The sequence below is a fragment of the Bombus bifarius genome, unplaced genomic scaffold (genome assembly GCF_011952205.1).
Source record: "Bombus bifarius isolate JDL3187 unplaced genomic scaffold, Bbif_JDL3187 scf7180000008038, whole genome shotgun sequence".
Classification (NCBI taxonomy): domain Eukaryota; kingdom Metazoa; phylum Arthropoda; class Insecta; order Hymenoptera; family Apidae; genus Bombus; species Bombus bifarius.
In genome coordinates, this window is record NW_022884408.1 from 1,112,501 (window position 1) to 1,130,797 (window position 18,297).

Sequence of the window (18,297 nt, forward strand, 5' to 3'; positions counted from 1 at the left end):
TTAGCAGTTGTAAACGCCGTCAAGCATTTCCGTTATTATCTACACGGACGAGAATTTCTTGTTGTCACTGATTGCAATTCCTTGAAGGCATCCAGTAATAAGGTACATTTAAATGACAGGGTTTATAGGTGGTGGGCTTACCTACAAACTTTTACCTTTGACATTATATATCGGGAAGGCAGACGAATGGCCCACGTAGACTTCTTTTCGCGGAACCCCGTAGACTTGGATCATTGTACGATCTCCGACGATTGGTTACTAGCGGAACAACGTCGCGACCCACAAATTTCTGAGATCGTCAATAAATTGCAGAACGAAGAGCTCGCGGAAGATGTCGCGAATACGTATGAATCACGGTCCGGTACCCTCCATCGTAAAATACAGAGAAAAGGCAGAACTCTCTGCTCGCCCATTGTCCCAAGAGGTTTTAGGTGGTCCGTTATTAACCATGTGCACCAGTCCATTATGCACTTAGGTTGGGATAAAACGCTTGAGAAACTGTACGAGTATTACTGGTTCGAACGAATGGCGAAGTATGTTCGTAAATTCGTAGAGAACTGTCATACTTGTCGAGTTTCAAAGGCAAATTCAGGTAAAATACAAGCCGAATTACATCCTATACCTAAGACCAGCATACCTTGGCATACGGTTCATATGGACATAACGGGCAAACTAAGCGGTAGGAGTGACTCGAAGGAGTATGTCATTGTTTTGGTCGACTCTTTTACAAAATTTGTATATCTGCATCATACCCGTAAACTAGATTCCCTTAACACCATTACAGCACTTAAGTCCGCTATAGTTTTATTCGGCAATCCCTGCCGGGTAATAGCTGACCAAGGAAGATGTTTTACGGGTAAAGATTTCCAAAATTTCCAAAACACATTAAACTCCACTTAATAACAACCGGTGCTAGTAGGGCCAATGAACAAGTAGAGCGTATTATGAGTACGTTAAAGAACATGCTTACGACGGTGGAAACGACCGGGCGATCATGGCAAGACGCGATTGGCGAGATACAATTAACCTTGAATTGCACCACCAATCGTGTGACTAAATCAAGCCCTCTAGAATTATTAATTGGGAAGGCAGCAAGGCCCTACGGCTTATCGTTGCTTGATAATATCGAGGAAAAGGAAGTAGACATCTCCAATGTAAGGCAACAGGTGATACAGAACATAGATACTTGCGCTAGTTATGATAAAGACAGGTTCGACAAAACGAAAGCTAAGATAGTTAGGTTTAATCTCGGTGACTTTGTATTACGTAAGAAGGAGGAAAGAAATCAAAGGAAGTTAGATCCGAAATTCAGGGGTCCATTCGTGATAGCAGAGATTTTGGAAGGAGATAGATATACCTTAAAAACCTTAGACGGCAAACGGTCATATAAGGACAGACATGACAAATTGAGAAAAATGTCAGATAGTTGCGTTCTTGCTGAGTTAGACGTCTGCGGTGATGACAACGACGGTGATAATAACGATGCGAGTACACTGACCTCAGGGGATCATTAACACCACGTTGTGGTCATAGTAATACACCCAGTGCAGTATTTGCGCCTTCTGTAATATACCCAGTGTAGCGTTTGCGCCTTCTGTAATATACTCAGTGTGGTGTCCTGCGCCTTCTGTAATACGCTCAGTGGTGTTATGCGCCTTCTGTAATACGCCCAGTGTGGTGTCCTGCGCCTTTCGTAATGCACCCAACGTGATAATACGATCCAACAAACTGAGATCTGTGTGCGAAATCGAAAATGATCTGTCGTGTCATTGCGGTTTGACTGGTAACTCACAGAATGCAACTGGTACTTTTATACTGGTACTTTAATACAAACTATAACACTATTAATTTGAGTTCTTTTTCATTTCCTTGCTTGTCAAACCTCCGAAAAAAATTTTGTTGTTGAACTGGACCCTTGACTTATTTGGAACATTTAATTGAATGGTAAATAATATCAGTTACATTGAGTCTAATGCTGGAAAAAAAACTCTGTATTTTAGCTACACACGAGGACGTGTGATGGTCAGAATGGCCGTGTCGGAGATAAAAGGAAAACCGAAGCCTTCCCTTTGCAATTTTGGGAGAGTTCTCTAATGCTTTAGCCTAGATTTTATCATAGCTGTAATTAAGCAATTGTTGTCATTCGATCTGATTGTAATTGTTCGAGATTTGTGATAGCGAAATTGGGCTCGAGGTGACAACTGGTCGTCGAAAGTAGCCACGGTTACGGGATGAACGTTTTGCCTGACGGAGGTGTGGAGCGGTTGTATGGTTCTCTCTAGAAATGTGGTTGTGGCGGCATACGGCCTCAAGAACAGGCCTGGCCACATGGGATTGTACTTTGGAGGTGTCGATATAATGGGACACACGTTGTATTAATAATCAACAGAAACTGCCTAGCAACGGCGTTTGGAAATTTTTCGATGCTTCCAATGAGTATACATCAAACTTTAGGCAGCAACTGCCTAGCAACGGCGATTGGAACCCCCTCGATGCTTCCAACGAGCATATAACAAATGAATGTAATCGTACAGCGAGAAAGATTTCCATCAGATTATTATTCGTGTGATCGCCTTGGAAAGTAATACATCGAGCAGTTTACAGAGCGTCTCAGCAATCGTATGTTTCTGCCTAAAATTATCCTACGCATAGTAAAAAGTTATCCCGTTGACCGTGGATTCGTTTGAACCCAAGAACATTGTTAATAGCGTTCATTAAACTCATTATTCGTTAAACTTATTACTCGTAAAACATATTATTCGTTAATATTATTATTCGTTAAACTTATTATTCGTTAATCTTATCATTCGTAAAACTTAATATTTGTTAATCTCATTATTCGTTAAACTTAATATTCGTTAATCTTATCATTCGTAAAACTTAATATTTGTTAATCTTATTATTCGTTAACTCAATATTCATTATACTTTGTAAAGTCTTGTATATACGCGTAAATATAATCACTGTTTTGTAAAACGATGGCCAATTCAAACGAAGAATCTTTACGCGCCCTAAATTCTAATCTTAACCCGACATATAGAATAACGACATAACGTAATATGTTATAAAGTATAATGTTAAATGGTGTAACAATATATACTATAACGTTACAACGTAGAGCGTTATATAGTATAACGTTATATAGTATAACGTTATATAACATAACGTTATATGGTAAAACAGTATAACATATTACGGTATATAGTATAACGTTATATAACATAACGTTATATAACATAACGTTATATTGTACAACGTTATAACGTACTATGCTATATGCTATAACGCTATAACATATCACGTTATATAACAACACGTTATATGGTATAACGTCATATGGTATAACGTTATGACGTATTACGTTGTATGGTATAACGTTATAACGTATTACTTTATATGGTATAACGTTATAACTTATGACGTTATACGGTATAGAGTTGTAGTATCGTGGACGAAAGGCCTGGGAAATATCGGACGAACTATGAACAGTGTCGCGAGAGCCGAGGCGCCGTCGGGCCCATCAATGTGTCATCGGTCTTTTCAAGTGCATAGTTTCGTGGAAAAGACCTACGTGACCCTGGCCACGAGCGTCTGCAGAACACGTGTGCGGTGGGCCTAGGAAAAGGGCAATGGAATGCGACAATAGTTAGTCGAAAAGCAGAGCGCGAGTCGGGAAACAGAGCGCGAGTCGAGAAACAGTGTGCGAGTCGAGAAGCCGAGTGCGAGTTGAGCGGAGACGAAGGTTGCGAGTGGCGTTGCCGAGAGAGTGTGGATTGCGCTGTGTTCTGTACGTTTGGTATGAATAGTTCAAGTTAAGCCACAATCGTCTTTTCTGTCTGATTAACATCTCTATTGTCCACTCTTTGTAAACATATTACATCACGATATTACATATTTTTGGGGGCTCAGCCGGGATTGGACAAGACAGAAAACGAAACGGTTTAACAGAGCTATTCGAGGTAGTTGTGAATTTACCGGTACGCGGTGCGGTAAAAGACGATATCGTTGACTGTTTAAGTTTGTGTTGTGTGAAAAATGGCCAACGTCGGGGACGAACGATTGTCGGGTGAAGAGGGTTCGACGCTGGAGGAGCTGAGGAATAAGCTCGCGCGAATGAACCTCCCTATATCGGGTGCGAGGTCAGTGCTGATTGCAAGGCTGAATCGGGCGTGTAGGGTTGGACAATCGTATCGTAAGGGATCGACGGGCGGTGAAGAGCTAACCGGTCAACGAGATTTAGAAAATGTACAGAGAGCTGAGCGTGATTGCAACGAAGATGAGGATGTTGAGAAAATGAATACGAAGGAGTTGAAGGAGCGCCTCGCTAGTTTGGGTTTAAAAACGACGGGAAGAAAAGTAGAATTACGCGCACGGCTACGAGCGGCCATGGATGGTAATGACATATCGTCGGAAGAAGAAAGCGACGACGAAAGTGAGGATGAAGATGACAGAAAAAACGCCAGAGGATACAAGAGAGGTACGCGAAGGGTGTATCAGGACCGTGACGAATGTTGTCGAAGGGCATGTGTTGGTTCGACGCTGAGTTTTAGAGACGTCGAAGATGCATTAGAGTCGTTTAGTGGCGACAAAGGTGAAAATGTCGAACGATGGTTCGAGTCGTTCGAGGAAGTCGCTGATACGTGCATGTGGTCGGATGGGCAGAAGGCAGTCTACGCGAGGAAGCTGCTGAAGGGATCAGCGAAAATATTTGCGAGCTTCGAGTGTCATGCCAGGACTTGGCATGAGTTGAAGAGGGGGCTAGTGAAAGAATTTTCGAGGAAAGTCAGCAGTAGGCAAGTTCATCAGAAACTTGAAGAAACAAAAAAGGAGAGTGATGAAGCATGTTTGGCTTACATGTACCGCATGCTCGAAATAGCCAGCCATGTGGACATGGAGGAGGAAGCAAAGGTGGAATACATAGTGGATGGAATAATAGACGACGAGAACAATAAGGCTGTATTGTACGGCGCTACGTCAATCAAAGAGTTGAGGAAGAGGTTAGTAATGTACGAAGAGCAGAAGAGTCGCAGAGCAAAGTCGATTGCGAAGTCGGCTAAAACCCAGAAGAACGGGAAGCCCAGTCAATCTGTAGATGCAATGAAGAAAAGAAGATGCTTCAGCTGCGGTAGTGAGGATCACCTAAGTGTTAAGTGTCCGGAGAGGGGAGAAGGTGTTAGGTGTTTCAAGTGCAGCGGATTTGGACATATTGCAGCGAGGTGTACGGCACAACCGAAAGAGACTTGCGTAGTGTCAAGATCCGAAAAGGGGAAGTATGTGAAGGAAGTGGCGATAGATGATTGTAGGTTTGTGGCATTAGTGGATACAGGTAGTAACCTTACGTTCATACGAGCGGATGAGTATGTGAGGTTAGGATCACCACCTCTGGGAAACTGCAAACTTAAGTTTGATGGTTTTGGTTCCGCTGGCAATAGTACCTGGGGCGAGTTCACAAGGGTAATGACGGTCGACGGGTGCGACTTTACTGTCACTCTGCATGTTGTCTCGAATAAGGTAATGACAAGACACAGTCTACTCTTAGGTACCGACTTTTTAGACCAGGTAGAGTTGCGAGTCAAACGGGGCGAGGTGACATTTTTACGACTCGACGATCAGACCGACGGTCACGAGGACGCGCCGGATGTACTGAGGGTAAACGCGATAGAACAATCCGACGAGATCGACTTGTCACATGTACGAGAATCTCATTACCGTGAAGCCATTCGGGATCTTATTAAAGGGTATAGGCCGGAGAAGAAGAGAGACGTCGGGATAACCGCGAAAGTAGTTTTGGAAAGCGACAAGCCGGTAGCGCGAAGACCGCGAAGACTGGCGCCGTCGGAAAGAAAGGAAGAAGATGATTTGATGGAAGCGTGGACAAACGAGGGTGTCATCAAATCGTCAGACTTGGAGTATGCGAGTCCGATAGGTGTAGTTAGAAAGAAAGATTTGTGTGTGCGTGTGGCTAGATGGGCCTTGTTACTAGGCGAGATTAAGTATCAGGCGTGTCATCGGCCGGGGAAAAGTATGCAGCATGTAGATGCTCCGAGTAGGAACCCCCTGCCGAGCACTGTGTATGTAACGGAGAGTGAAGACGGGCTGATTGCACGGTTGAGAAGGGCACAGAACAAGGACATTGAAGTCTGTAGGATTTTGGACGCCGCAACGTGCAGTCAGGCCGATGGGCAGGTAGTAAGAAACAATATTTTGTATAAGGAGTGTGAGGACGATGTGCTAATAGTAGTATCGAAGGCGATGCGGGCTCAGGTAGTCAGGCAAGCGCACGAGCGTGGGCATTTCGAGGTTACCAAAACAGAAGCTATGGTCAAGAAGGACTTCTGGTTCAAGGGGTTACGCGAAAAGGTCGAACACGTGGTGTCCAACTGCCTTGACTGTAGCCTAACCCAGCGAAACATAGGTAAGCTAGAAGGGAACCTGCGAAATTACAAGAAAAGAAGAAAGCGTGCGAAGCAGTACCTGAGGAAGGACCCGTGCACACCTCGATTTTATGAAACCTTGGGTCCTAAACGCCGAAAGTGACGCATCTGATGACAGCGAGATAAAAGGCAACATCTGAGGGCAGATGTTATTGCAGGATGGCCGAATGTAGTATCGTGGACGAAAGGCCTGGGAAATATCGGACGAACTATGAACAGTGTCGCGAGAGCCGAGGCGCCGTCGGGCCCATCAATGTGTCATCGGTCTTTTCAAGTGCATAGTTTCGTGGAAAAGACCTACGTGACCCTGGCCACGAGCGTCTGCAGAACACGTGTGCGGTGGGCCTAGGAAAAGGGCAATGGAATGCGACAATAGTTAGTCGAAAAGCAGAGCGCGAGTCGGGAAACAGAGCGCGAGTCGAGAAACAGTGTGCGAGTCGAGAAGCCGAGTGCGAGTTGAGCGGAGACGAAGGTTGCGAGTGGCGTTGCCGAGAGAGTGTGGATTGCGCTGTGTTCTGTACGTTTGGTATGAATAGTTCAAGTTAAGCCACAATCGTCTTTTCTGTCTGATTAACATCTCTATTGTCCACTCTTTGTAAACATATTACATCACGATATTACAGAGTTATAACGTACGACGTTATATGGTATAACGTTATAACGTATTACGTTATATGGTATAACGTTATAACGTATTACGTTATATGGTATAACGTTATGACGTATTACGTTATATGGTATAACGGTATAACGTATTACGTTATATGGTATAACGTCATATGGTATAACGTTATGACGTATTACGTTGTATGGTATAACGTGATAACGTATTACGTAATATGGTATAACGTCATATGGTGTAACGTTATAACGTATTACGTAATATGGTATAACGTTATAACGTAAAACGTTATATGGTATAACGCAATGACGCATTACGTTATATGGTATAACGTTATAACGCATTACGTTATATGGTATAACGTTATAACGTATTACGTTATATGGTTTCACGTTATAACGCATTACGTTATATGGTATGATGTTATAACGTATTACGTTATATGGCATAACGTTATAACGTATTACGTTATATGGTATCACGTTATAACGCATTACGTTATATGGTATGATGTTATAACGTATTACGGTATGTGGTATCACGTTATAACATATTACGTTATGTGGTATAACGTCATAACGCATTACGTTATATGGAATAACGTTATAAAGCATTACGTTATGTGGTATAACGATATAACGCATTACGTTATATGGTAAAACGTTATAACGGATTACGTTATATGGTATATCGTTATAACGTGTTACGTTATATGGTATCACGTTATAACGCATTGCGTTATATGGTATGATGTTATAACGTATTACGTTATATGGTATCACGTGATAACGTATTACGGTATATGGTATAGCGTTGCAGCGTATTACGTTATATGGTATAAAGTTATAACGTATTACGTTATATGGTTCAACGTCATAACGTAAAACGTTATATGGTATAACGTTATAACGTATTACGTTATATGGTATAACGCAATGACGCATTACGTTATATGGTATAACGACATAACGTATTACGTTATATGGTATAACGTTATAACGCATTACGTTATATGGTATATCGTTATAACGTATTACCTTATATGGTATCACGTTATAACGCATTACGTTATGTGGTATGATGTTATAACGTATTACGTTATATGGTATAACGTTGCAGCGTATTACGTTTAATGGTATAACGTTATAACGTATTACGTTATATGGTATAACGTTATAACGTATAACGTTATATGATATCACGTTATAACGCATTACGTTATATGGTATGATGTTATAACGTATTACGGTATATGGTATAACGTTGCAGCGTATTACGTTATATGGTATAACGTTATAACGTATTACGTTATATGGTATAACGTTATAACGTATTACGTTATATGGTATCACGTTATAACGTATTACGTTATATGGTATAACGATATAACGTATTACGTCGTATGCAATAACGTTATAACGTATTACGTCGTATGGTATAACGTTATGACGTATTACGTCGTATGGTATAACGTTATGACGTATTACGTCGTATGCTATAACGTTATAACGTATTACGTAATGTGGTATAACGTTATAACGTATTACGTTATGTGGTATGATGTTATAACGTATTACGTTATATGGCATAACGTTATAACGTATAACGTTATATGATATCACGTTATAACGCATTACGTTATATGGTATGATGTTATAACGTATTACGGTATATGGAATAACGTTGCAGCGTATTACGTTATATGGTATAACGTTATAACGTATTACGTTATATGGTATAACGTTATAACGTATTACGTTATATGGTATCACGTTATAACGTATTACGTTATATGGTATAACGATATAACGTATTACGTCGTATGCAATAACGTTATAACGTATTACGTCGTATGGTATAACGTTATGACGTATTACGTCGTATGCTATAACGTTATAACGCATTACGTTATATGGTATAACGCTTTAACCTATTACGTTATATGGTATAACGCAATGACGCATTACGTTATATGATATATCGTTATAACGTATTACGTTATATGGTATAACGCTGTAACGTATTACGTTATATGGTATAACGTCATAACGCATTACGTTATATGGTATAACGTTATAACGTATTACGCTATATGGTATAACGTCATAACGTATTATGTTATATAGAATAACGATATAACGTATTCCGTTATATGGTATTGCGTCATAACGTATTACGTTATATGTTATTGCGTCATAACGTATTACGTTATATGTTATAACGTTATAACGTGCTACGATATATGGTATAACGTTATAACGTATTACGCTATATGGTATAACGACATAACGTATTACGTTATATGGTATAACGTTATAACGCATTACGTTATATGGTAAAACGATATAACGTATTTCGTTATATGGTATAACGTGATAACGTATTACGGTATATGGTATAGCGTTATAACGTATTACGTAATATGGTATAACGTTATAACGTAAAACGTTATATGGTATAACGTTATAACGTATTACGTTATATGGTATAACTTTATAACGGATTACGTTATATGGTATATCGTTATAACGTATTACCTTATATGGTATCACGTTATAACGCATTACGTTATGTGGTATGATGTTATAACGTATTACGTTATATGGTATAACGTGATAACGTATTACGGTATATGTTATAGCGTTGCAGCGTATTACGTTATATGGTATAACGTTATAACGTATTACGTTGTATGGTATAACGTTATAACGTTCTACGCTATATGGTATAACGTTATAACGCATTACGTTATATGGTATAACGCTATAACGTATTAAGTTATATGGTATAACGCAATGACGCATTACGTTATATGGTATAACGTTATAACGGATTACGTTATATGGTACATCGTTATAACGTGTTACGTTATATGGTATCACGTTATAACGCATTACGTTATATGGTATGATGTTATAACGTATTACGTTATATGGTATCACGTGATAACGTATTACGGTATATGGTATAGCGTTGCAGCGTATTACGATATATGGTATAAAGTTATAACGTATTACGTTATATGGTATAACGTTATAACGTAAAACGTTATATGGTATAACGTTATAACGTATTACGTTATATGGTATAACGCAATGACGCATTACGTTATATGGTATAACGACATAACGTATTACGTTATATGGTATAACGTTATAACGCATTACGTTATATGGTATATCGTTATAACGTATTACCTTATATGGTATCACGTTATAACGCATTACGTTATGTGGTATGATGTTATAACGTATTACGTTATATGGTATAACGTGATAACGTATTACGGTATATGGTATAACGTTGCAGCGTATTACGTTATATGGTATAACGTTATAACGTATTACGTTATATGGTATAACGTTATAACGTATTACGTTATATGGTATCACGTTATAACGTATTACGTTATATGGTATAACGATATAACGTATTACGTCGTATGCAATAACGTTATAACGTATTACGTCGTATGCTATAACGTTATGACGTATTACGTCGTATGCTATAACGTTATAACGTATTACGTAATGTGGTATAACGTTATAACGTATTACGTTATGTGGTATGATGTTATAACGTATTACGTTATATGGCATAACGTTATAACGTATTACGTTATATGGTATCACGTTATAACGCATTACGTTATATGGTATGATGTTATAACGTATTACGTTATATGGTATAACGTGATAACGTATTACGGTATATGGTATAACGTTGCAGCGTATTACGTTATATGGTATAACGTTAGAACGTATTACGTTATATGGTATAACGTTATAACGTGTTACGTTATATGGTATCACGCTATAACGTAAAACGTTATATGGTATAACGTTATAACGTATTACGTTATATGGTATAACGTTATAACGTTCTACGCTATATGGTATAACGTTATAACGCATTACGTTATATGGAATAACGCTATAACCTATTACGTTATATGATATAACGCAATGACGCATTACGTTATATGATATATCGTTATAACGTATTACGTTATATGGTATAACGCTGTAACGTATTACGTTATATGGTATCACGTTATAACGTATTACGTTATATGGTATAACGTCATAACGCATTACGTTATATGGTATAACGTTATAACGCATTCCGTTATATGGTATGATGCTATAACGTACTACGTAATACGGTATAACGTTATAACGTATTACGTTATGTGGTATGATGTTATAACGTATTACGTTATATGGTATAACGTGATAACGTGTTATGTTATATGGTATCACGTTATAACGTTATATAACTAAATGCAATACTCGTATCTATATCAAATAACTTTACAGTAATTTGATCACTCTCGTCACAACGAATCTAACACACACACTCTCTCTCTCTAACAACTCTATCAATTCTCACGACTATACTCTTTGACGACTCGAAACCTCTAACGACTCTACTCTTCGACGACTCGAAACCTCTAACGACACTAGTCTTCGTCGACTCAATTAGCTCTGATCTTCGCCAATACACTCCTGCTTGGTCGTGCTCGCTCTTGCTCGCGTCCTCTCACACACACACACACTTTTCGGCTCACTTACTCTGGCCTCTCGATTGCCACTCCTTGAAATATGAAACCGTACTTCTGTTTTGACGCTGCATATCCTTTCTCGTCTCACTGTTACTAGTCGCTCTTGGATGTAAACAAACCCCGAAAGACGACGTACACGGTGCTTTCTAATTGCAGCCGATCTCCAATCAAAGCTATTCTACGATATTACAGTATTATGTCATATGGTATAACGTTAGAACGTATTAAGATATATGGTATTACGTTATAACGTATTACGTTATATGGAATAACGTTATAACGTATTACGTAATATGGTGTAACGTTATAACGTATTACGTTATATGGTATAACGTCATAACGTATTACGTTATATGGTATAACGTTATAACGTATTACGCTATATGGTATAACGTCATAACGTATTACGTTATATGGAATAACGTTATAACGTATTCCGTTATATGGTATAACGTTATAACGTATTACGTTATATGGTATTACGTTTAAAGTATTACGTCGTATGCTATAACGTTATAATGTATTACGTCGTATGCTATAACGTTATAACGTATTACGTCATATGGACTAACACTATAACGTATTATTTTATATGGTATTACGTTATAACGTGATAAGTTATATGATATTACGTCGTATGCTATAACGTTATAACGTATTACGTCGTATGGTATTACGTTATAACGTATTACGTTATATGGAATAACGTTATAACGTATTACGTAAAATGGCATAACGTTATAACGTATTACGTTATATGGTATAACGTTATAACGTATTACGCTATATGGTATAACGTCATAACGTATTATGTTATATAGAATAACGATATAACGTATTCCGTTATATGGTATTGCGTCATAACGTATTACGTTATATGTTATTGCGTCATAACGTATTACGTTATATGGTATAACGTTATAACGTGCTACGTTATATGGTATAACGTTATAACGTATTACGCTATATGGTATAACGACATAACGTATTACGTTATATGGTATAACGTTATAACGCATTACGTTATATGGTAAAACGATATAACGTATTTCGTTATATGGTATAACGTGATAACGTATTACGGTATATGGTATAGCGTTATAACGTATTACGTAATATGGTATAACGTTATAACGTAAAACGTTATATGGTATAACGTTATAACGTATTACGTTATATGGTATAACTTTATAACGGATTACGTTATATGGTATATCGTTATAACGTATTACCTTATATGGTATCACGTTATAACGCATTACGTTATGTGGTATGATGTTATAACGTATTACGTTATATGGTATAACGTGATAACGTATTACGGTATATGTTATAGCGTTGCAGCGTATTACGTTATATGGTATAACGTTATAACGTATTATGTTATATGGTATAACGTTATAACGTATTACGTTATATGGTGTAACAGTATAACGTATTACGTTATATGGTGTAACGTTATAACGTATTACGTTATATGGTAGAACGTTAAAACGTATTACGTTATATGGTATAAAGTTATAACGTTCTACGCTGTATGGTATAACGCTGTAACGTATTACGTTATATGGTGTAACCTTATAACGTATTACGTTATATGGCATGACGTCATAACGTAAAACGTTATATGGTATAACGTTATAACGTATTACGTTATACGGTATAACGTTATAACGGATTATGTTATATGGTATATCGTTATAACGTATTACGTTATATGGTATCACGTTATAACGCATTACGTTATATGGTATGATGTTATAACGTATTACGTTATATGGTATAACGTGATAAAGAATTACGGTATATGGTATAGCGTTATAACGTATTACGTTATATGATATAACGCTGTAACGTATTACGTTATATGGTATAACGTTATAACGTATTATGTTATATGGTATAACGTTATAACGTATTACGTTATATGGTGTAACAGTATAACGTATTACGTTATATGGTGTAACGTTATAACGTATTACGTTATATGGTAGAACGTTAAAACGTATTACGTTATATGGTATAAAGTTATAACGTTCTACGCTATATGGTATAACGTTATAACGCATTACGTTATATGGTATAACGTTATAACGCATTACGTTATACGGTATAACGTTATAACGTATTACGTTATATGGTATCACGTTATAACGCATTACGTTATATGGTATGATGTTATAACGTATTACGTTATATGGTATAACGTGATAAAGAATTACGGTATATGGTATAGCGTTGCAGCGTATTACGTTATATGGTATAACGTTATAACGTATTACGTTATATGATATAACGCTGTAACGTATTACGTTATATGGTATAACGTTATAACGCATTACGTTATACGGTATAACGTTATAACGGATTATGTTATATGGTATATCGTTATAACGTATTACGTTATATGGTATCACGTTATAACGCATTACGTTATATGGTATGATGTTATAACGTATTACGTTATATGGTATAACGTGATAAAGAATTACGGTATATGGTATAGCGTTGCAGCGTATTACGTTATATGGTATAACGTTATAACGTATTATGTTATATGGTATAACGTTATAACGTATTACGTTATATGGTGTAACAGTATAACGTATTACGTTATATGGTGTAACGTTATAACGTATTACGTTATATGGTAGAACGTTAAAACGTATTACGTTATATGGTATAAAGTTATAACGTTCTACGCTATATGGTATAACGCTGTAACGTATTACGTTATATGGTGTAACCTTATAACGTATTACGTTATATGGTGTAACGTTATAACGTATTACGTTATATGGTAGAACGTTAAAACGTATTACGTTATATGGCATGACGTCATAACGTAAAACGTTATATGGTATAACGTTATAACGTATTACGTTATATGGTATAACGTAATAATGTTCTACGCTATATGGTATAACGCTGTAACGTATTACGTTATATGGTATATCGTTATAACGTATTACGTTATATGGTATAACGTTATAACGTATTACGTAATATGGTATAACGTTATAACGTAAAACGTTATATGGTATAACGCAATGACGCATTACGTTATATGGTATAACGACATAACGTATTACGTTATATGGTATCACGTTATAACGCATTACGTTATATGGTATGATGTTATAACGTATTACGGTATGTGGTATCACGTTATAACGTATTGCGTTATGTGGTATAACGTCATAACGCATTACGTTATATGGTATAACGTTATAAAGCATTACGTTATGTGGTATAACGATATAACGCATTACGTTATATGGTATAACGTTATAACGGATTACGTTATATGGTATATCGTTATAACGTGTTACGTTATACGGTATCACGTTATAACGCATTACGTTATATGGTATGATGTTATAACGTATTACGTTATATGGTATCACGTGATAACGTATTACGGTATATGGTATAGCGTTGCAGCGTATTACGTTATATGGTATAAAGTTATAACGTATTACGTTATATGGTATAACGTTATAACGTAATACGTTATATGGTGTAACCTGATAACGTATAACGTTATATGGTGTAACGTTATAACGTATTACGTTATATGGTAGAACGTTAAAACGTATTACGTTATATGGTTCAACGTCATAACGTAAAACGTTATATGGTATAACGTTATAACGTATTACGTTATATGGTATAACGCAATGACGCATTACGTTATATGGTATAACGACATAACGTATTACGTTATATGGTATAACGTTATAACGCATTACGTTATATGGTATATCGTTATAACGTATTACCTTATATGGTATCACGTTATAACGCATTACGTTATGTGGTATGATGTTATAACGTATTACGTTATATGGTATAACGTGATAACGTATTACGGTATATGGTATAACGTTGCAGCGTATTACGTTATATGGTATAACGTTATAACGTATTACGTTATATGGTATAACGTTATAACGTATTACGTTATATGGTATCACGTTATAACGTATTACGTTATATGGTATACCGATATAACGTATTACGTCGTATGCAATAACGTTATAACGTATTACGTCGTATGGTATAACGTTATGACGTATTACGTCGTATGCTATAACGTTATAACGTATTACGTAATGGGGTATAACGTTATAACGTATTACGTTATGTGGTATGATGTTATAACGTATTACGTTATATGGCATAACGTTATAACGTATTACGTTATATGGTATCACGTTATAACGCATTACGTTATATGGTATGATGTTATAACGTATTACGTTATATGGTATAACGTGATAACGTATTACGGTATATGGTATAACGTTGCAGCGTATTACGTTATATGGTATAACGTTATAACGTATTACGTTATATGGTATCACGCTATAACGTAAAACGTTATATGGTATAACGTTATAACGTATTACGTTATATGGTATAACGTTATAACGTTCTACGCTATATGGTATAACGTTATAACGCATTACGTTATATGGTATAACGCTATAACCTATTACGTTATATGGTATAACGCAATGACGCATTACGTTATATGATATATCGTTATAACGTATTACGTTATATGGTATAACGCTGTAACGTATTACGTTATATGGTATCACGTTATAACGTATTACGTTATATGGTATAACGTCATAACGCATTACGTTATATGGTATAACGTTATAACGCATTCCGTCATATGGTATGATGCTATAACGTACTACGTAATACGGTATAACGTTATAACGTATTACGTTATGTGGTATGATGTTATAACGTATTACGTTATATGGTATAACGTGATAACGTGTTATGTTATATGGTATCACGTTATAACGTTATATAACTAAATGCAATACTCGTATCTATATCAAATAACTTTACAGTAATTTGATCACTCTCGTCACAACGAATCTAACACACACACTCTCTCTCTCTAACAACTCTGTCAATTCTCACGACTATACTCTTCGACGACTCGAAACCTCTAACGACTCTACTCTTCGACGACTCGAAACCTCTAACGACACTACTCTTCGTCGACTCAATTAGCTCTGATCTTCGCCAATACACTCCTGCTTGGTCGTGCTCGCTCTTGCTCGCGTCCTCTCACACACACACACACTTTTCGGCTCACTTACTCTGGCCTCTCGATTGCCACTCCTTGAAATATGAAACCGTACTTCTGTTTTGACGCTGCATATCCTTTCTCGTGTCACTGTTACTAGTCGCTCTTGGATGTAAACAAACCCCGAAAGACGACGTACACGGTGCTTTCTAACTGCAGCCGATCTCCAATCAAAGCTATTCTACGATATTACAGTATTATGTCATATGGTATAACGTTAGAACGTATTAAGATATATGGTATTACGTTATAACGTATTACGTTATATGGAATAACGTTATAACGTATTACGTAATATGGTGTAACGTTATAACGTATTACGTTATATGGTATAACGTCATAACGTATTACGTTATATGGTATAACGTTATAACGTATTACGCTATATGGTATAACGTCATAACGTATTACGTTATATGGAATAACGTTATAACGTATTCCGTTATATGGTATAACGTTATAACGTATTACGTTATATGGTATTACGTTTAAAGTATTACGTCGTATGCTATAACGTTATAATGTATTACGTCGTATGCTATAACGTTATAACGTATTACGTCATATGGACTAACACTATAACGTATTATTTTATATGGTATTACGTTATAACGTGATAAGTTATATGATATTACGTCGTATGCTATAACGTTATAACGTATTACGTCGTATGCTATAACGTTATAACGTATTACGTCATATGGTATTACGTTATAACGTATTACGTTATATGGAATAACGTTATAACGTATTACGTTATATGGAATAACGTTATAACGTATTACGTAATATGGCATAACGTTATAACGTATTACGTTATATGGTATAACGTTATAACATATTACGCTATATGGTATAACGTCATAACGTATTATGTTATATAGAATAACGATATAACGTATTCCGTTATATGGTATTGCGTCATAACGTATTACGTTATATGTTATTGCGTCATAACGTATTACGTTATATGGTATAACGTTATAACGTGCTACGATATATGGTATAACGTTATAACGTATTACGCTATATGGTATAACGACATAACGTATTACGTTATATGCTATAACGTTATAACGCATTACGTTATATGGTAAAACGATATAACGTATTTCGTTATATGGTATGACGTGATAACGTATTACGGTATATGGTATAGCGTTATAACGTATTACGTAATATGGTATAACGTTATAACGTAAAACGTTATATGGTATAACGTTATAACGTATTACGTTATATGGTATAACTTTATAACGGATTACGTTATATGGTATATCGTTATAACGTATTACCTTATATGGTATCACGTTATAACCCATTACGTTATGTGGTATGATGTTATAACGTATTACGTTATATGGTATAACGAGATAACGTATTACGGTATATGTTATAGCGTTGCAGCGTATTACGTTATATGGTATAACGTTATAACGTATTACGTTGTATGTTATAACGTTATAACGTTCTACGCTATATGGTATAACGTTATAACGCATTACGTTATATGGTATAACGCTATAACGTATTACGTTATATGGTATAACGCAATGACGCA